Consider the following 22,230-nt stretch of genomic DNA (forward strand, 5'->3'; position numbering starts at 1 on the left):
TACGTACGGTAACGCCTATAGTGCCAGGAATGTGAACTGTTTCGAAACACGTACTGAGGTGAGTTTTTTTCTTACTGTCGGGATATGGGGAGAGGGTTAAGACGATTACTTACGTACAGTATTTGTTGACATTAGCTTCGATGGTCAACATGGAAACGGAGCATTTGATTTGTATTGTGGAATGTTGCCGTACGCAACCGATGATAACAAATACCCTGCGTACGACTTGACCTCGCAAAACACAGTTCGAAAGAGGTTATGGTAGCACACAGACCGTACAGACCGCCATCTGTTGCTACGACGTTCAAGTTATACCGTACACGTCCCTAAGTTCAGATTGAACGCCTTTATTAATAGGCAACATCTCTGTCATAAAAGCTGAAACTCGCTTCAAATCGCTGACTCACCAACAGTGACGTCATGACACACTTTGAAATGAACACCCAGAATATATATATACATATATATATATATATATATATATATATATATATATATATATATATATATATATATATATATATTAATAATGGGTGATGATTGTGACATTTTTACTATAATTCAGGAAAGAATTTTTTTTAAAATAATATAACATGTTCAAATTTGTTCAAAATTTATTTCTACAGTGTTTACAAAAACACTTTAAAATCTCTAACGGAACATTACAATAAAAGCTGCAGATCCTACAATTAAAAAAATAAAAATAGTAATAATAATAATAATAATAATAATAATAATAATAATAATAATAATCCGTGGCGCTACAGCTCTTTAAGGGCCCAGACCGACCAGCAGGCTGCTGGCCTCACGTCCACATGCCGAAGCAGAGATGGACGATCATCCAACGAGAATGAAGTATCGTTTGGTTATCACGATTATCCTCCCCAGCCGTTATAGCTGGCTTTCATAACCGAATTTCGCTACCTATCGTAACTTCCGAAGTGAATCACGATGCTGGATGGGTACCGGTCCCTTACACTGGCTGAAATTTCATGAGAAAATTTCTTCACCCATGAGGTCTTGAACCGGCGTGATTCAGTACCGTAAGTCCTAGACAGGATGCCTTAGACCACGACTCCACGGCTCGGGACCCAACGAAACATACTTCCTTTTTTTGTGACGGTTGTGATCAATAATTGATGACATGGAGTTCCCACAGGAGTTATTTAAGACAAGATTTCTGTGAAGTTTTGGAATAAGTAATATGAACTTATTTTTTTCCCTGATACATTACATAGCAACATATAAGAGCTCATAATAGATAGTAGAGATGAACAACCATCGAGAAAGCAAGACTAACAGCGCCCGCAAAGCCGAAAACCCGCACGACAATGTTGTATTACGTCGCGTCCTTGACATAAAAACTGGTTGTGAGTCTTCCGAGACTCGATATTGGTCGTCTCCCGAAGTCCCGAAGTCATCAGTTGTTTATACCTGACTTAACTTTTATCTACTTTGACATCTGTTATATGTGTAAAAACAATCAAGTAGCCTATTTGAAACATCATCTCTACCTTTGAGTGTGTAATAATCCGTTCTCCAGTCTTTATTTAATTACTAGGCCCTTATTAAAAGGCTAGGAATTTTCTTTTCATGTGTTTGAGATCAAGTGTGCAATCTCAAGTAAAAAGATATTAATGTCATGTTTTATGTTTCTTAGAATAATGCAAATTTATTTGAGAATTTTTTTATATTTATATAACCATAGGTAATATTATATAAATACAACCAGAAAATTTTGATAACTAAGATACTGTTCTGTTTTGTCTTTTTGTCTCAGTTAAACATTTATAATATTATTTATTTCAATGATGTATTTTATTCAAAGTTACGAAATCTTTCCACGCCGACCAAATGCTATTTCGAGAATGATGAGCGAGACTCGAAGCGCACGAGAATGACGAGACGAGACTCGAAAAACAAATCGTCGTTGTTCCTGCAATAACTCCTATGTGCAAAATATAAAATTTTTCACTGGGAACAAAAAACACATTTATTCATCCTATGACAGCCGTACATAGGAATTCTAACATTTTCGAAACAAAAAAATATAATTACATGAGGAGATTTTATTACTTGCTGTATCACTCAGCGTGTGCACAATATGTGTGTCAGATTCATCAGTAATGCTCACAAATTTGACCACATTACACCCTCGTTCAAATCTTTATCCTGGCTCCAACTTAGTAACCGTAGAACACTTCATTCGCTCTCTCTTCTGTTTCGAGTTCTCCACACTTCTACTCCAAATTACCTTCGTTCCCGGTTTAACTACTTATCCTCCAATCACAATCTAAACACCAGGTCACAGGAGAGCCAAATCCTAGCAATTCCTGCCCATAGAACATCCCACTATTCATCCTCTTTTACTGTCTCAGTTCCCCGTGAATGGAATTCTCTACCTCAGAAGATTAGGGGCTGCCAGACAATAACCACTTTCAAGAAAAGGCTAAACGATTTCTTACGGGCGCAGTCAAATTGAAATTATACTTGTGATCGAGCTTAATAATTTAATTTAATTTAGATATGACTATTATTATTATTAATATTATTATTATTATTATTACATAATTATTTTATTGGTGTTGTGAAGACGAAAAGAATTGTCATTGTATTATATTAATTATGTATTATATTGTCTTGTACTTGTAGTATTGTATTGCTTTGAATTGTATTGTATTGTATTGTATTGTATTGTATTAATTATGTTATATTCATAGCATTGTAGTAATTTTTTATCATACTGGTTGAGTGGAAGAGAAGGCCGAATGGCCTTAACTCTGCAAGTTAAAATAAACCATTATTATTATTATTATTATTATTATTATTATTATTATTATTATTATTATTATTATTATTATTTAAGTTATTTAACAGAGTAAAAATGTGAAAATCGATAAATATGTCATATAGGAGTCATTGCGGGAACAACGATGAAATGCAACGAACACAGCGAGCGAGAGCGACAGTTAGTTTTGTTCATCTCTAATAGGTACCGGTAGCCTAATGATACTCTAGTTCTCTGTATTCAATTTTTTAGTGTATATTATTACGGTTCTAACCGCTCTGTGGAGTTGTGGCATTGTGTGAACTATACTATAGGCCTACATTTTTCTAATACATATTTAATAATTACTGAAGATCAATGTATTCAACAGGAATGAACACACATCCTATAAAAATGTCACATTTTTAAACTCAATACTTTCTTAAATAATTGGGGATTCATATACAGTAGTTTCTTTAACATTGATATAATATGGGTTTTAATCTCCCTTAAAGACATCCAAGAACAATAACCAAATCAATGAAGAGCTTCGAATTTACCGTAGTTGTTATTGGGTACATAAACATTTCCAGACATTATTAAGAAAAAAATATTTAATTACACGCCGTCTATTACATATTAAAATTAGGAATAGTTATTATTCTGAAACATCCTGTAGATGTTAAATTTCATCAGCCAGGAACGAACTGAAGTGAAACGCATGTGGAACACTAAGTAGAAATAATACCAATAATTATTGGCTCTACTGGGATACAATGGCATACATATTTGAAGCAAAATTGACGAAGAGATGATAATGACAGTGACTGTGATCGGTGTCAACAGTGTTAGATTAAACGGTACTGTGATCTGATCTCGGAAATACTCTGAAAGTATAATTCATTACATGGAATTCTTAAAAAGAAGAAATCAATACCTTAAGGTGTGGCGGTCCACAGGCTGAGAAACACTGGATTATAGTCTATCCTTTCTAGGTTCTGGCCCGAGTCATACCTGAAAGAAAAGGAGAAAAAGGTTAGTTATCCACAGACCAAGTGGTTCACTTGGCAGCCAACCCAAATAATTTATATTCATTATTAATATACACGCTCATATGTACACTTGGTCAAAATAAAAGTGGCCGGCGTTTGAGAGACTAAGTTCCAATCGGGTATTTCCGTGAGCGCTCGGAACAGCCAGGCTTTGTTCGAAAGATTGCGTATATTGTTCTAGTAGTTATAATGAGGAAAACAACTATTAGTCAGTAGAATCTTCCAAGAAAATAATTTATATACGATATTTGAAACATACAGATCGTTCGGAGTGTTTAAACAGTGAATATTGTAACACAAACACTATATACTGTATAACAGGTTCTCAAGTGGAGTACGACCATTGCTAGGTACAATGCCATTCTGACTGCAGTAAAACTTTTAGCGTAGTGGTAGAGCGTTAGCTAAGTATTCGTGAGGTTGAAAATTCAGATGTTCGTGGAGCTACTGAACTTTTTTTTAATGCATCAGTGAAAATATAACAGGTTTTCGTAATTTTTTTTATCCTTAGAATACTTTTCGCTTTATTATTTTTTTTTCGTGTTAATATAAACTTTTGACGCTAGAAAGAAGTAACAATAAAGATGACAATTAGAGACTCTCATATTAAAATGCTGTGTTGATTATTTTATTAATCCCTGCTGCTTTGCACTCTATTGCCTTAGGAACATTCAGTAAATATGTTGACGGTTAAATAATTGGAAATAATTAATTTGCAAGTTGTGCTACAGGGAATATGATTATTATACTAATCTAAATTCGTGATCAACAGTACCTAAACGTAGTAATTGTAAACAAGAAGAAAAACCATAATTCTGATGACAAAATATATCCTGATTTCCTGGAATTATAACCACAAACATTCACCAATTTTATAATTATCTGTAAGTAATATGAATTAACATAAGCAAAAAAAAAATAATAATAATAAAATAAAAGAAAGGACAAAACAAAAAATTCTCTACGGAGATTCGAAGTATGCTGTGGAGATAGCCCAAATCAGCGCCTTGTATTATGGAGTTAACTAAAGCGGCGCACGGAGGTTTACGGTGGTGAACTGCGCGCTGACCCGAAGGGACTTAGAAATTGTAACTGCTCAAGAGACAGGCCACCTTCATTTGACCAAATGTACGTATTAACAATATTGTACTGCCTTTGGTCTGCGGACAGTTGACTAAACAACAACATGCTTATCTGTCGGTTGCATTTTTTCACGTTTCCAAGGTAACCGCAGATTTGTATATTAAATCCAGATCACATATTATTGATAGCTATTGGTATTAGAATTTCCCTAAAAAGTGAGGGAAAAGAGAGTTAAAAGGAACGAGGGAAAGAAGAGGTTGACATTTGTGTTAACGGGTACGCGACCCACAATTTCAGAAGCCACATCATAAAAGTAGAGCGTACGAAAAAATCCGGTTCCAAGGCTCGACCTTGGGAGCTGCAGAGAAGAGAGACGGGGCAGCAGCCTCTGCTCCAACGTGCCCAATAAATCTGTCAAATGTTGATGAGTGAGGGCTGCATAAAAACCTGGAGTGGCCCTGCCGCTAATTAATGCACCAGAGAAGAGACTGACCGTACCTGCATCACACCATGAACTCCACGCACTGTATGCTGACAAGTCGTGAACTGTGCCTAGTAACAAAGTGTTTGTTGGAACTGTGAACGTATATAGAGGGGCTTTCTGGCATGAAGGAATAGGCCTAAAGGGAAAGAGAAGAAAGACAAATGTAATGAGATGAAGGAAAACGGGAAACAGAATAGAAGAGAGAAATAGAAGAAATATGAGAAGGAGCGTGAGAGGAAGAGGAAAAACGCTTGACAAGAGGGAGAGAAAAACGAGAGAGAGAAGAATAAGAAAAGGGAAAGAGAAGAATGACGAGAGGTAGATAGAGGAATGAAAAGAGGGAGAGAGAAGAATGAGAAGAGGGAGAGGAAAAAAAATTAAAAGAGAGAGCGAGAGATAGACAATGGAAGACAGAAGAATGAGCTTAGGACAGAGAAGATGAGAAGAAGGAAAAGAAGAATGACAAGGAGAGAGAAGAATGAGAAGAGGGTGAGAAGAATGAGAAGAGGGAGAATGAAAAGATGTAAGAAGAATGAGAAGAGAATGAGAGAAGAATGAAAATGTGAGAGAGAATGAGAAGAAAGTAAGAGAAGAATGAGAATATATGACAAGAATGAGAAAAGGGTGAAAAGAATGAGAAGAGGGTGAGAAGAATGAGAAGAGGAAGAGAGAATGAGAAGAATATAGAAAAGAATGAGAAGAGGGACAGAAAAGAACGTGAAGAAGATCAGAGAAGAATGAGAAGAGAAACAGAGAAGATTGAGGAAAGGGTGAGAAGGATGAGAAGAGTCAGGGAGAAGAATGAGAAGAGGGAGAGAGAAGATTGAGAAGAGGGTGAGAAGAATGAGAAGAGCCAGAGAGAAGAATGAAGAGGGTGAGAAGAATGAGAAGAGTCAGGGAGAAGAATGAGAAGAGGGAGTGAGAAGAATGAGAATGAGAAGAGCCAGAGAGAAGAATGAGAAGAGGGTGAGAAGAATGAGAAGAGGAGGAGAATGAGAAGAGCCAGAGAGAAGAATGAAAAGAGGGTGAGAAGAATGAGAAGAGGAAGAGAATGAGAAGAACCAGAGAGAAGAATGAGAAGAGGGTGAGAAGAATGAGAAGAGCCAGAGAGAAGATTGAAAAGAGGGTGAGAAGAATGAGAAGAGGAAGAGAATGAGAAGAGCCAGAGAGAAGAATGAGAAGAGGGTGAGAAGAATGAGAAGAGCCAGAGAGAAGAATGAAAAGAGGGTGAGAAGAATGAGAAGAGGAAGAGAATGAGAAGAGCCAGAGAGAAGAATGAGAAGAGGGTGAGAAGAATGAGAAGAGCCAGAGAGAAGAATGAAAAGAGGGTGAGAAGAATGAGAAGAGGAAGAGAATGGGAAGAGCCAGAGAGAAGAATGAGAAGAGGGTGAGAAGAATGAGAAGAGCCAGAGAGAAGAATGAAAAGAGGGTGGGAAGAATGAGAAGAAGAAGAGAATGAGAAAAGCCAGAGAGAAGAATGAGAAGAGGGTGAGAAGAATGAGAAGAGCCAGAGAGAAGAATGAAAAGAGGGTGAGAAGAATGAGAAGAGGAAGAGAATGAGAAGAGCCAGAGAGAAGAATGAGAAGAGGGTGAGAAGAATGAGAAGAGCCAGAGAGAAGAATGAAAAGAGGGTGTGAAGAATGAGAAGAGGAAGAGAATGAGAAGAGCCGGAGAGAAGAATGAGAAGAGGGTGAGAAGAATGAGAAGAGCCAGAGAGAAGAATGAAAAGAGGGTGAGAAGAATGAGAAGAGGAAGAGAATGAGAAGAGCCAGAGAGAAGAATGAGAAGAGGGTGAGAAGAATGAGAAGAGCCAGAGAGAAGAATGAGAAGAGGGTGAGAAGAATGAGAAGAGCCAGAGAGAAGAATGAAAAGAGGGTGTGAAGAATGAGAAGAGGAAGAGAATGAGAAGAGCCAGAGAGAAGAATGAGAAGAGGGTGAGAAGAATGAGAAGAGCCAGAGAGAAGAATGAAAAGCGGGTGTGAAGAATGAGAAGAGGAAGAGAATGAGAAGAGCCAGAGAGAAGAATGAGAAGAGGGTGAAAAGAATGAGAAGACCAGACAAAATAATGAGGAAAGAGAGAAGAATGAGTAGAGCAAGAGAGAAGTATGAGAAGAACACAGAAGAGTGAGAAGAAGAGAATGAAGAATGGTATTTGAATTTCAATTTGAATTGTTATGCGAATCAATGTAAAAGCCGATGTAATTTCATGTAGCGGTCATTTCAATTTCGTTTACATGTTTCGAAGCATTATCAATGACTTTCGCTGTACATAAGTTAGAATGTATTTTATTCTCTCAATGAAATAGGTACAAAATATTCGCCCTCTCTCTGTCTTTTTATTATTACTATTTTTTTTATTTTTGCAAAGTTTCGCTATTTTCTGCCCCATTCGCAAACTCCAATTCCGCTGGCCGGTACGGTTACACGTGTTGTCTGCGATGTAAGGCCCGCCACAGTGTTATCACTATCGCCGCAGCATCACAATGGCGCAACTGATAGTTGGACGGCTTGATTAAGCGCGCCACAAGCTATTCAGGGGTAATTGAGGTCAGCTAATTTCTTCTGAGTGCTTGGAAATTGTCTGTAGTGGCATTTAACTTTTTTCCCCAGAACAGTCAATCAATGCAATTACTAATAAAGACGTGGCCAAAATGGCGACCAGCAGTTAACAACTAAACACAATCACAGCGCAAGAGATGAAAGCTGTTCTACCAGAGTTGCTAGGCAACACGATTAAAATTCGTATGAACGTAGCGAGTTTAGGCGAGAAATAGATACAGTGTGTGGGTGTGTGTTTGTGTGTGTATGTACTCTGCATGTACGTATGTGTCCATGTATTCCGAGATTTGCTAGTTCAAACCCGGCGAGGGAGATGGAGTTCTGAAGGACGATAAAACTTTTTTTTTGCCGGGACGGGAAATAAAGCTTCGACTTTCGTGTTGTAGTTTTACGGCAAATATGTCAGCGATGTCTTTCTCACGGTTAATTCCGACGTTGACTAACCTCGTAAGTTCAAAACATAATTTAACAAAACATTGAATTTGGTATTCCCAAGAAACTAGTTCGATTAATTAAAATGTGTCTCGGTGAAACGTACAGCAGAGTTCGTAGGCCTATAGGTCAGTTTCTGTCAGATGCGTTTCCAATTCACTGTGGGATAAAGCAGGAAGATGCACTATCACCTTTACTTATTAACTTTGCTCTAGAGTATGCCCTTAGGCAAGTCCAGGATAACAGAGAGGGTATGGAATTGAACGGGTTACATCAGCTGCTTGTCTATGCGGATGACGTGAATATGCTAGGAGAAAATCCACAAACGATTAAGGAAAACACGGGAATTTTACTGGAAGTAAGTAAAGAGATAGATTTGGAAGTAAATCCTAAAAAGACAAAGTATATGATTATGTCTCGTAACGAGAATATTGTACGAAATGGAAATATAGAAATTGGAAATTTATCCTTTGAAGAGGTGGAAAAATTCAAATACCTGGGAGCAACAGTAACAAATATAAATGATACTCGGGAGGAAATTAAACACAGAATAAATATGGCAAATGTCTGTTATTATTCGGTTGAGAAGCTTTTATCATCCAGTCTGTTGTCCAAAAATCTGAAAGTTAGAATTTATAAAACAGTTATATTACCTATTGTTCTATATGGTTGTGAAACTTGGATTCTCACTTTGAGAGAGGAACATAGGTTAAGGGTGTTTGAGAATAAGGCGCTTAGGACATTATTTGGGGCTAAGAAAACGAAGTTACAGGAGAATGGAGAAAGTTACACAAAGCAAAACTACACGCATTGTATTCATCATCTGACATAATTAGGAACATTAAATCCAGACGTTTGAGATGGGCAGGGCATGTAGCACGTATGGGCGAATCCAGAAATGCATATAGAGTGTTGGTTGGGAGGCCGGAGGGGAAAAAGACCTTTGGGAGAGGCCGAGATGTATATGGGAGGATAATATTAAACTGCATTTGAGGGAGGTGGGACATGATAGAGACTGGATTAATCTTGCACAGGATATGGACTGATGGCGGGCAATGAACCTACGGGTTCCTTAAAAGCTATTTGTAAGTAAGACAACATTAAGATATCATATGGATCGTATGCAGAGACTAAGAGGAAGGCGGAAAAGGAAGGGAGATCAGAGAATCCTGAGCTTGCGGTGAAATAAACTATGAATGAGTTATTAATCGTATGTCTGATATTGTACCACTTTGTTAAATTCCAAATTGTCTATCTTAATCTACCGCCACTGAACATCTACCTGCCTGTCACTATTTGGTGAATTTTTACCGGGGCTCACCTCGCCTCATAAGGTTTCATATCAAGTCCACAGATCTCACAATACATTGCAATTTCTTATATCTCACGAATATTATTCATTTTCAGGAGCAGACTTACGAAAACATAGCATTTTGTATAGCCCTGCGTTTGAATAATATTGCACACAATAACAAGAAACATGTTGCCCAAACGCACCACATTCCATTCAAATTGCGGGCAATGCATTCATATCAGAGGGCCGTGAGATCAATATCTGGCCGATGCTATTTTATTCGGCTGCTGAATAACTTCCGACTTGCGTACCCGCTAATGGCGATCGTATCGCTTTATTTCTGCCAACTTGCCATCGAATTTAAAATGCAGCGTTGCGTGAAATTCCTCTCCGACCATATTTATTACAGAGCGCTTTTTGTTGTAGCAATTAATTCTGTTCCTAGCCTCTCTGTGGCCACACACTTACTAGCCACATGAACTCGAAATTAACACTCAAGCTATCAAGTTGCTGTTCATATCAGGAGCAAGAAAACCATCCCGCCTCTACGCAACTATAGTGCAAACCCTTTTATTAAATGCATATACAGTGCTAGCTAGGCAACTAACATGACAAAATCGCCAATAACTTCAACTTTTAGTCGCTTTTTTTAACGACGGTGTATCAACTACTAGGATAATAGCGTTGATGGAATTAGTGATAGCGAGATGGTATTCGGCTAATGGGACAGAGGGTTTGTCATATAATTACCTGACAATCATCTTACAGAAACTCAACCATCTAATCACCCCAATCGGGAATAGAACCCACGCCTACGCGTAGCTCCGAATAAACAAATGACCGCGCTACCGTTTGAAGTATGCTGGTGAATATCTTATATGCGGTGCATTTCTAATTATTAAAATTAAACTTTATAGTCAGTCTTATTATGTCAGGTTAACACCATCTATCAGAGGTCTGCATCGGACGTTTTCGCTCTAGCGCCAAGTAGTTCATAGCATAATCCGGTAGGTAGCGCACATGCATGTTGGGTAAAATTGTCACGAGCGGTAAATCTTCGAACGGTATAAGCCGAGTGTTAGACATTCGTTCTTGTTACAGTGATGAACTGTGTAGTAACATCATAGATGTTTATCATTTCAAAACTTTGCAGTGTTTAACTAACCTCTCCACAGTACAACTACAAAACTTGCTTAAAAATGTAATATAAATGTTGTAGGTAAATGTTTTTTTGTTTCCCCCCCCCCCCACACAGGAGTGATTTTGTTTTCGCCACATCTGATAGATGTTATTGGATGTAAATGTAATTATTATAAACGGAGAACACAATCACGATAATGCAAGAACTGTATCAAGTTTTCTAGTAATAATAATAATAATAATAATAATAATAATAATAATAATAATAATCTCTAATAATTAGTGCATCAATCTTTGCGTCTGTAACAGTTGTGCAGCACGATTATTCCTTTTATTATAATTTCTGTGACATCTCTGTACTAATATTGTTATTAATCTACTGCTATATCAATAATATTTGTAAACCGTTTCTACATTGTCGCAGTATATAGGCGGAACACTATGTATGGACCTATCATATTATATATGTGGCAAATCAAATATTGAATAATTATTAATTAGCAATAATAACTGTATATCGAAGTTTTTCATACTATTTTATTTATAACTTCATGTTCCTGTTTTGGTACGTTCCATTGACTGTTCCATTAGACGTTTGTCATAAACGCAGAAAATAAAGCCTTATTTTTACCGTGTGAGCAAAACATATGTGTATCTTATCTGTCGCCTTCCATACAAGATAAGACATGTCGGTGAGATGACCTTGTACTGTGCTTCTATTTATTACGAGCGTATCACGACCGATCGTATCTCACTCGGGGGTGTGACACTCGACCGAGTTCAAGCGAGCGATTTAACTCCAATGCAGCACTCTGCCATCTATGATAACTACATATGGTTGCTACGATACAAAACCGTGTTAATACTAAAACTGCCATACAGAAAATCGCTATTACTTCATTTTATGTGCATTATTAATATTACAATAATTTAACCTTAGAGTCACTTTTATCACAGTCTAGTATAATATACAGTCACGAAGCTCAATACGTAGTAAATATGCATCCATAGACAGTTGCCAACCTCTAGGATCGCTACTATCGCCTCATCACAGACAATGCGAAATAGTACCGGTACAGTCTATTGTTCCTAGCACCCTCACAACTCAAGCTTCGTGACTGTATATACTAGACTGTGGTTTTATATGTCACAATCTATGTTAACTGTAATGGTTGCTAAGAAACAAAATCGTGCTAATACTAAAGGAAACATAAGGAAAACCCTGTTAAGTTTATTGTATGTGCATTATTAATTACAATAATAATTTAACCTTAGAGTCAGTTTTATTATGTCACATTAACACAATGTATGTTAACTCTAATGGTTGCTAGGATACCAACTGCTAATACTAAAACTGAAATGAGTAAATCGATGTTTTATGCGCATTACAATAGTACGAAACAGCTGACCAGAATAAACCAAGGAGGAAAACATAACGTGAGGCAGATATAAAATACTGCGGACGAAGGATTAAGGAAACAACTGGTAGTGTCTGAGGTCAGGAGCATAGACAAGACTAATGGAGGAAATGCAAGAGAAGACATGAGAAGATCGAGTGAAGGAATGAAGCGACTACCAGATATTAGTGATTGTGAGGACTGAATAGATAGGGCGTTGGAGAGGATATAGCGAAGAAGAAGAGTGCTAAAAAGTGAGTGCAGGAAAGTTAGGGGTGGCAAAAGTGTAAGAAAAGGAACAGAGAAGAAAGTGTTAAGTGTAAGAAGATAGGGTAAGAGTGTAATAAGATAAACTATCAAACAATGAATACAATGAGAATTAAAGTGGGGGAAAAAAATATATATGTGTGTACTGTATATATCTGAACAAATGTGAAGTGGAATGAGAGAGAAATTGGAAGTGTAATTTAAGTGAATTAGATATTTGATGTTTTTCAATGTTTTGGATTGGGAGTAGTAGCAGGGGTACTATAACTGTAGGAATATTATAGAAATAAATATATGGATAGGGGTAATAAAATAGGAAATTTAGGAATGGAAGGGAAACAGTCCAGGTAGGAGGGAGAGAATAGAAGAGGATAGAGGGGGAAGGACATATAGCAATTCAGTCATAATAGAACATTAGAAAGCAATCAAGAAATTCTCGGCAAAGAATACCTTAATAGAAAAGAGTTATATGTATAAAGGGATGGTGAATCGAAAAACAGAAATGTGAATGTCCACCATAACTGTGAATTGTAAAGTTGAATGACAAATAAATATCAATATCAAATATCAATATCAAATTACAATAATTGAACCTTAGAGTCAGTTTGATTATGTCACATTAACACAATCTATGATAATTATACCGTAGGCCTATGTGGCTGCTTAGGATACCAACTAGTGCTAATACTAAAACTGACATAATAAAATCGCTATTAAGTTCATTTTATGTGTATTATTAATTACAAGTGAACCTTAAGTCATTCTTCTTATGCCACCTTAACACAATCTAGCCTATGTGAACTACATGTGGTTGCTACGATACCAAATGGTGCTCATACTAAAATTGGCATAAGAATATCTCTGTTAAGTTAATTTTATGTGGATTAATTATTAATTACAATATTGAACCTTGGAGTCAGGATTCTTTTGTCATGTTAACACAATCTAGCCTATATGAACTATATGTGGTTGCTAAGAAACCAAATCGTGCTAATACTAAAACTGGCATAAGAAAATTTTATTTAATTATGCTAGCTAGGTAGTGAGTACAAATTAAAATTATAAAACAAAAATGTTTCTAGCCATTACCGTAAGAGCCAGGCTCGTGTACGGTGTGGTCTTAGCCAATAATATAACATAACATTTACAAAGCCAGTTTACTAAATACAGCAAATAACTTAATTCAAACCAACAAATAACACACACGAGCAAAAAAAGAAGAAAGAGAAAAATAGATTAAGAAACAAAAATCGCTGTTAAATTTATTTTATGTGCATTATTAATTACAACTGAACCTTAGAGTCAGTCTTCTTATGTCACGTTAACACAATCTATCCTATGTGAAATACATGTGGTTGCTAAGAAACCAAATCGTGCTAATATTAAAACTGGCATAAGAAAATCGCTTTTATAGTACATTATGCAACGAGCCTATAATGAAGGTAATTAAGAAGCGAGTACGGATATTTATGAAACGAGCGCAAGCGAGTTTCATAATTTTCATACGAGCTTCTTAATTACCATTATAGGCAAGTTTCATACGACTTTTTATGCTCGACCATATTTTTAACTTGATATTATTAATTTTCTTTGTACCTGACCTGGACCAATGTCCCGTATGTTGTGAGATGTGCGGAGACGCGAAAGTATTGATTTTTTCCGAGGAACAGATGTTCACATTGGCCTTGCTAGGCCATAAGAACCTACAGAGATAACATTGAAATTAAATTAGACATTGAAAAACAAGATGACAAATTCAATTTATTTGAATATTATTTATGCTCGACCATGCCGAAATGTAGTAATTATACACCTGGTAGCAGACCTTTAATGCATGTCATTAAAGTACACCTACTCATTAAAGGTCAGGTCTTTCAGCCAATGACGACTCAGGTTACAACTGTTCAGCCAATGACAGGTCAGCTTTCTACCGTTATAAAACCGCAAGTATCGATTATTCTCGGATATGCAATCGAAAGAGAATTAGCGAAAAGTCACGGAGGCGGGAAATCCAATATTGTCGCAGAAGGTTATGTTCTGTTACTGTAATAATTAGCGTTAATTGTAAATAATATTCAAATAAATTCAATTTGTCATCTCGTTTTTCAATGTCTAATTTAATTTCAATGTTATCTCTGTACGTTCTTATGGCCTAGCAAGGTCAATGTGAACATCTGTTCCTCGGAAAAAATCAATATTTTCGCGTCTGCGCACATCTCACAACATATGGGACATTGGTCGAGGTCAGATACAAAGAAAATTAATAATATCAAGTTAGAAATATGGTCGAGCATAAAAAGTCGTATGAAACTCGCCTATAATGGTAATTAAGAAGCTCGTATGAAAATTATGAAACTCGCTTGCGCTCGTTTCATAAATATCCGTACTCGCTTCTTAATTACCTTCATTATAGGCTCGTTGCATAATGTACTATTACAATTAACGCTAATTATTATAGTAACAGAACATAACCTTCTGCGACAGTATTGGATTTCCAGCCTCCGTGACTTTTCGCTAATTCACTTTCGATTGCATATCCGAGAATAATCGATACTTGCGGTTTTATAACGGTAGAAAGCTGACCTGTCATTGGCTGAACAGTTGTAACCTGGGTCGTCATTGGCTGAAAGACCTGACCTTTAATGAGTAGGTGTACTTTAATGACATGCATTAAAGGTCTGCTACCAGGTGTATAATTACTACATTTCGGCATGGTCGAACATAAAGTTAATTTTATATACATTATTAATTACAATATCGAACCTTGGAGTCAGAATTCTTTTGTCACTTGAACGGAGTCTATGTTAACTACATGCGGTTGCCAAGATAAGACATTCTTGTATTACGGTACCGGATCTAATATAAGTATATGTTTTGTACGTACTATGTTTCATGGCTGTAGCAGTGAACAATGCCTCAGTAAAAATATCGTGCGCTGTTGAGGGTTGCACCGATACCCTTGACTGGGTACGAACCACGCCCGTTTGCTCTATGGCGACGCCAAGCATATTTCTGCTGTCATTAACTCTGCAGTATCATTCTCCGTCCCTCTCCAGCTAGCATCGGACTCAATGGTGCATTCAAGCAGCCTCGTACTCGGCCCGTGTTGACGGACGCCTTGGTCACACCCATTACGAAGTGGAGTGCAGCCGATCTCTGCAGTAACTAATCTTTGCGATGTTTTACCTCGGCCTTTGATAATCGAGTTACAAGGCATTTTGTTCTTCTGATCAGTACAATACAGAGATGCCGCGAAGACAAAACAGGACAATACGCGATAAGGGACAAAATCATTGTACGGTGGGAAGAAGATATAAATCTAAACTCTTTCATTACCCATATGTAAATATCGAACTATGGACCACTTGGATGAGAAAGGCGTATAGGACGGGAGGAATAGACAAAGAGAAGAGACAGAGCGGGAAGAAGAGACAGGATAGGAAGGAGAGATAGGACGGGAAGAATAGACAAAGAGAGGAGACAGGGCGGGAAGAAGAGATAAGATAGGAAGAAGAGACAGAACGGGAAGAATAGACAAAGAGAGGAGACAGGGTGGGAAGAAGAGATAGGATAGGAAGAAGAGACAGGACGGGAAGAATAGACAAAGAAAGGAGACAGGGCGGGAAGAAGAGATAGGATAGGAAGAAGAGACAGGACGGGAAGAATAGACAAAGAGAGGAGACATGGCGGGAAGAAGAGACAGGATAGGAAGAAGAGACAGGACGGGAAGAATAGACAAAGAGAGGAGACAGGGCGGGAAGAATACACAAAGAGAGGAGACAGGGCGGGAAGAAGAGATAGGATAGGAAGAAGAGACAGGACGGGAAGAATAGACAAAGAGAGGAGACAGGGCGGGAAGAAGAGATAGGATAGGAAGAAGAGACAGGACGGGAAGAATAGACAAAGAGAGGAGACAGGGCGGGAAGAAGAGATAGGATACGAAGAAGAGACAGGACGGGAAGAACAGACAAAGAGAGGAGACAGGGCGGGAAGAATAGACAAAGAGAGGAGACAGGGCGGTAAGAAGAGATAGGATAGGAAGAAGAGACAGGACGGGAAGAATAGACAAAGAGAGGAGACAGGGCGGGAAGAATAGACAAAGAGAGGAAACAGGGCGGGAAGAAGAGATAGGATAGGAAGAAGAGACAGGACGGGAAGAAAAGACAAAGAGAGGAGACAGGGCGGGAATAAGAGATAGGATAGGAAGAAGAGACAGGACGGGAAGAATAGACAAAGAGAGGAGACAGGGCGGGAAGAAGAGATAGGATAGGAAGAAGAGACAGGACGGGAAGAATAGACAAAGAGAGGAGACAGGGTTGGAAGAAGAGATAGGATAGGAAGAAGAGACAGGACGGGAAGAATAGACAAAGAGAGGAGAGAGGGCGGGAAGAAGAGATAGGATAGGAAGAAGAGACAGGACGGGAAGAATAGACAAAGAGAGGAGACAGGGCGGGAAGAAGAGACAGGATAGGAAGAAGAGACAGGACGGGAAGAATAGACAAAGAGAGGAGACATGGCGGGAAGAAGAGACAGGATAGGAAGAAGAGACAGAACGGGAAGAATAGACAAAGAGAGGAGACAGGGTGGGAAGAAGAGATAGGATAGGAAGAAGAGACAGGACGGGAAGAATAGACAAAGAAAGGAGACAGGGCGGGAAGAAGAGATAGGATAGGAAGAAGAGACAGGACGGGAAGAATAGACAAAGAGAGGAGACATGGCGGGAAGAAGAGACAGGATAGGAAGAAGAGACAGGACGGGAAGAATAGACAAAGAGAGGAGACAGGGCGGGAAGAATACACAAAGAGAGGAGACAGGGCGGGAAGAAGAGATAGGATAGGAAGAAGAGGCAGGACGGGAAGAATAGACAAAGAGAGGAGACAGGGCGGGAAGAAGAGATAGGATAGGAAGAAGAGACAGGACGGGAAGAATAGACAAAGAGAGGAGACAGGGCGGGAAGAAGAGATAGGATACGAAGAAGAGACAGGACGGGAAGAACAGACAAAGAGAGGAGACAGGGCGGGAAGAATAGACAAAGAGAGGAGACAGGGCGGTAAGAAGAGATAGGATAGGAAGAAGAGACAGGACGGGAAGAATAGACAAAGAGAGGAGACAGGGCGGGAAGAATAGACAAAGAGAGGAAACAGGGCGGGAAGAAGAGATAGGATAGGAAGAAGAGACAGGACGGGAAGAAAAGACAAAGAGAGGAGACAGGGCGGGAATAAGAGATAGGATAGGAAGAAGAGACAGGACGGGAAGAATAGACAAAGAGAGGAGACAGGGCGGGAAGAAGAGATAGGATAGGAAGAAGAGACAGGACGGGAAGAATAGACAAAGAGAGGAGACAGGGTTGGAAGAAGAGATAGGATAGGAAGAAGAGACAGGACGGGAAGAATAGACAAAGAGAGGAGACAGGGCGGGAAGAAGAGATAGGATAGGAAGAAGAGACAGGACGGGAAGAATAGACAAAGAGAGGAGACAGGGCGGGAAGAAGAGACAGGATAGGAAGAAGAGACAGGACGGGAAGAATAGACAAAGAGAGGAGACATGGCGGGAAGAAGAGACAGGATAGGAAGAAGAGACGACGGGAAAAATAGACAAAGAGAGGAGACAGGGCGGGAAGAAGAGACGGGATAGGAAGAAGAGACGACGGGAAGAATAGACAAAGAGAGGAGACAGGGCGGGAAGAAGAGACAGGATAGGAAGAAGAGACAGGGCGGGAAGAATAGACAAAGAGAAGAGACAGGGCGGGAATAGAGCGGGAAGAAGAAACGGGACGGGAAAGGAAGACGGAATGGGAAGGATAGGACGGGAAAAATAGATAAGCCGAGAATAAGAGACGGGATGGGAAGAGAAACAGCATGCAGGAGAGACGGAACGTGAAGAGACAGGACCTGAAGAAACGACGGAACGGGAAGGAAAGACGGAACGGCAAGAAGAGTCAAGACGGAACGAAGAAACAGAACGGGAAGAGACGAAGCGGGAAGGAGGATAAGAGAAGTGAAGAAAGAAAGAGGAACAGAAGTAAGAATTCTAAATATGATACAATACAAGTGGTTTTTAGAGAACCCGGAGGTTCATTGCCATCCTCACATAAGCCCGCCATCGGTCCCTATCCTGAACAAGATAAATCCAGTCCCCACCATCATATCCCACCTCCCTCAAATCCATTTTAATATTATCCTCCCATCTACATCTCGGCTTCCCAAAGACCGTTTCCCCTCCGGCCTCCCAACTAACACTCTATATGCATTTCTGGATTCACCCATACGTGCTACATTCCCTGCCCGTCTCAAACGTCTGGATTTAATGTTCCTAATTATGTCAGGTGAAGAATACAATGCGTGCAGTTCTGCGTTGTGTAAATTTTTCCGTTCTCCTGTAACTTCATCCCTCTCAGCTCCAAATATTCTCCGGGGCACCTTATTCTCGAACACCCTTAACCTCTTTTCCTCTCTCAAAGTGACAGTGCAAGTTTCTCATTCAAAAGATGCTAAATAAAAAATTAATAAAACCATAATAGAAGTACTGGATGAATTACGAGGGAAAAAAATTGGAGGAGATAAGAATGGAGAGAAGAGAGATGAGGAAAAGTGAAAAGAATAAGAAGAGAAGGAAAAGAGCAGAGAAGCAGAAGACCATACAAGAGGAAAGAATGGGGATAACTAGTAAAGGCGACGAAAAAATAAGGCAGAGAGAACAATGAAAAGTACTGTGAGGGTCATCGCGGTATGAGAAGCAGATCGTGGTCTATTTCAAAGTACAATGGAGGAACCGAGGATGATCCTAATGAATACGGGAACTGAATCTGTTGTGGAGAAAATCGATGTACACTGTTATGCAGTCAGGCATCGAAGCCGGGTCTGCCGGTGAAGAAAATCCATCGACTTGCGATGCACTGCGAGCGGTCGGTGAGGGCATTCCTGGCACGAGTCGCCTAACCGGTCCGAAGCGGCTGGGGTCAGTGCTTTGCACACTCATGGCCTTGGGTTCGACTTTCGGCCCGTGAGGACCCGCTAAGGGTAATGCGTCCTGTGTCCCAACCGAACTGCATTTCAACAGGCAGTGCCTATGTTTAACATAGCTAGTCCCGCGCCGTGGCGTCGTGGTCTAATTCAGTGATTCCCAACCTTTTTTGACTGACGACACACTTTACTGAACGCCCACGATATCGCGACATACTTACTTGTTTTTAATAATAATAATAATAATAATAATAATAATAATAATAATAATAATAATAATAATAATAATAATAATGTTTATTCGACACCATTGACTGATTTGACAATACATTTCCGCATATAAGACACTTGGGATTTTGTTTATATTCATCTCCACGCCACGTAAAACCAAGAAAAACAGAATTTCGTAAAACCATATGCAAGTATTCATTAAGGCCCATTCACAATGAAAATTAAACATAAACATAACGTAAGCATAAAACCTTGTGTCCATGTTATTTAATGAAAGCATTCACAATGAATTACATAAGCTTAAACTTAATCTTAATCATAAGACGTTAACATGAAAGTTTGCAAAGTCCAAACTTTCATGCTTATGTTTATGTGATTTGGAAACAGTACACAATCGGAGAGCGTGTTTTCACTTTTTGTTTAACATCTGATGGGCTTTGCCTACAGGCAATATTTTGATCTATTGGGCGTGATGATAGCTAGGCGCGCAACATGGAATCATATGACGAAATGTTGATTATTTTACATCTCCGTTTCTTTGATTTCAAGTGTTGAAAGCCATATACTGATGCCATTGTAGTTATTAGAAACATAAATTGAATAGCTAGATCGTCAGTCATTGTGCAATTCTCCATTTTTATGTAATATATTCTGTAGTTTTGTTGATTCGGTATGTTTGTTTCCACTCACGTGTTATGTTTACGTTATGTTTAATTTTCATTGTGAATGGGCCTTGGCTACTTAAGTTTGTGGCATATGTTTATGTGCTTATGTTAATGTTTACGTTATGTTTAATTTTCATTGTGAATGAACCTTTACTGTATTTACGAAACTCGGTGTGTTTTTGTGAATCCTGAAGGGAATTTGCCACACGACATTTGAATTAGCATCCCTGTCATCTAACCCAGAAGTTGATTCAGACTGTCTTTTTCGAATAAAAAATTTGTCCGTGATAAAACCTAAATAAAGCACTTTTGATAAAATAGTCGCATTATCATCCGCTCACATGTATATAGGCCTACTGAAACTGACCAATATGTTCTGAAGGTTCTAAACTCTGTTTATTACTAAGGCCCGTATTCACCAACGTCAGTAATATTTGCTATTATCTCAGATTTCTAAAACTCTGGTAATACCATTATCTCGGATAACGCTCAGTTCTATATTCACCACATAATATATTAACCTGGTTTTCAAAAACGGAGTTTTCGTTTCAGACTGCATTTGATAGTTAAATTTTTCATAACGACGCACGGAAAGCATAGAGGGAAACAATTGATTAACGCCATGCGCACTATAAATTCATTGTAAGAATAAACAAGTTTACGAGTGTATATAGGTTAGGTGTGCGAAAATAGTTTATCTACCGTAAGTTATGGCTAGTGTTGATCAGAAACGTAGAAAGAAACCTAATATGACTCGCTGTACACAATTATTGAAAATGGTACTGTCGTGACTACTGCCTGGCCATCTAGCCACTATGTCGCTAAATTCCATATTAGCATTACATATTGCTTGCACATTAGCGAAAAGTAAGTCTTTCTGTTTCGGAAGAGTTCCGCATTATTACCTCCAGGGGATCGTATCCTAATATGGGTACAGTCCATTGCTCCTATTACTTTTGGAAATCTGGCTATGTTGTAAAAACGCATCTGCGTTTGAAGTACAGATTGAGGTGTTTGCGGAAGATTAATATATTGGCATCGTAAAGCAGCTATGGCACTGCTGACTCTATGTACAATTCGGGAAGCTGTAGACTGACTCACACCAGCGTAATCTGCAACGCTGAGCTGGTCACCACCAGTAGCGTAAAATCTTAGTGCTAGTAGCAGCTGATTTATGGGCGATACAGCTTGATTCCTAAAATGGGAGAAAAGTAACTTCAATGTAATTTTAATTTTCTTAATTTTATGAAAAAATGTAAAGATACATAGCCAACTACGATGCCTGTCAATACGATCGTTAGTATGCATGTATATGCGCGTGTGTGTGTATTTATAGCACTAGCTTATAGGTATATAAATTGGGTAACTACAGAGAAAGGAAGCGAAAAGTTACCGCACTATGCAGAAGACGTCGGGGAACAGATTGTCCGCAACCCATTGCTCGACTCACCGGTCAGCTGTAACAGCGCGGGCGGGCCAGGCGTTCAGTTTTATTACGGTAGGCCTAAAATTCCAAGTGGTGAGGATTGAGTGTGTGGACAGCGGGAAGCGTATGGAGTGTTTAGTTCACGAGTAGGTGTTTAGTGAGTGCACGTTATTACGTAGTGTTGCATTAATACACTTGTTATTGAACATTATTTGTGTTCGTTGTCAGTATGGTGACGTATAGTATTGTACAACGAATATTTCTAGTTGAGACATTTCTCCTAAAAAACAAATCTTATGACTGTTGTACTGTTCGCAAATTTCTACATCAGTTTCGTGACGCTGCAATGCCTTCGAGACAATACATAACCAAGTTATTCAGAAAATGGCGAGAAACTAATAATTTAGGCCTACCGTAATGAAACTGAATGCTCGGCCCGCACGCGCTGCTACAGCTGATCGACGTCCCCTG

General features: G+C 38.8%; 1 protein-coding gene across 1 annotated transcript in view; it reads right to left on the minus strand.

Moving 5' to 3' along the window:
- LOC138706600 (muscleblind-like protein 3) overlaps positions 1–22,230 on the minus strand; it is a 1,567,271-nt gene that overhangs the window by 929,160 nt on the left and 615,881 nt on the right. Inside the window, exon 3 of the mRNA XM_069836101.1 lies at positions 3,705–3,781. The gene's annotated coding sequence lies outside the window, so the exon portion shown is untranslated. The remainder of the gene's footprint in view (positions 1–3,704; positions 3,782–22,230) is intronic.

This window comes from Periplaneta americana, chromosome 9 (assembly GCF_040183065.1).
Source record: "Periplaneta americana isolate PAMFEO1 chromosome 9, P.americana_PAMFEO1_priV1, whole genome shotgun sequence".
NCBI classification, from domain to species: domain Eukaryota; kingdom Metazoa; phylum Arthropoda; class Insecta; order Blattodea; family Blattidae; genus Periplaneta; species Periplaneta americana.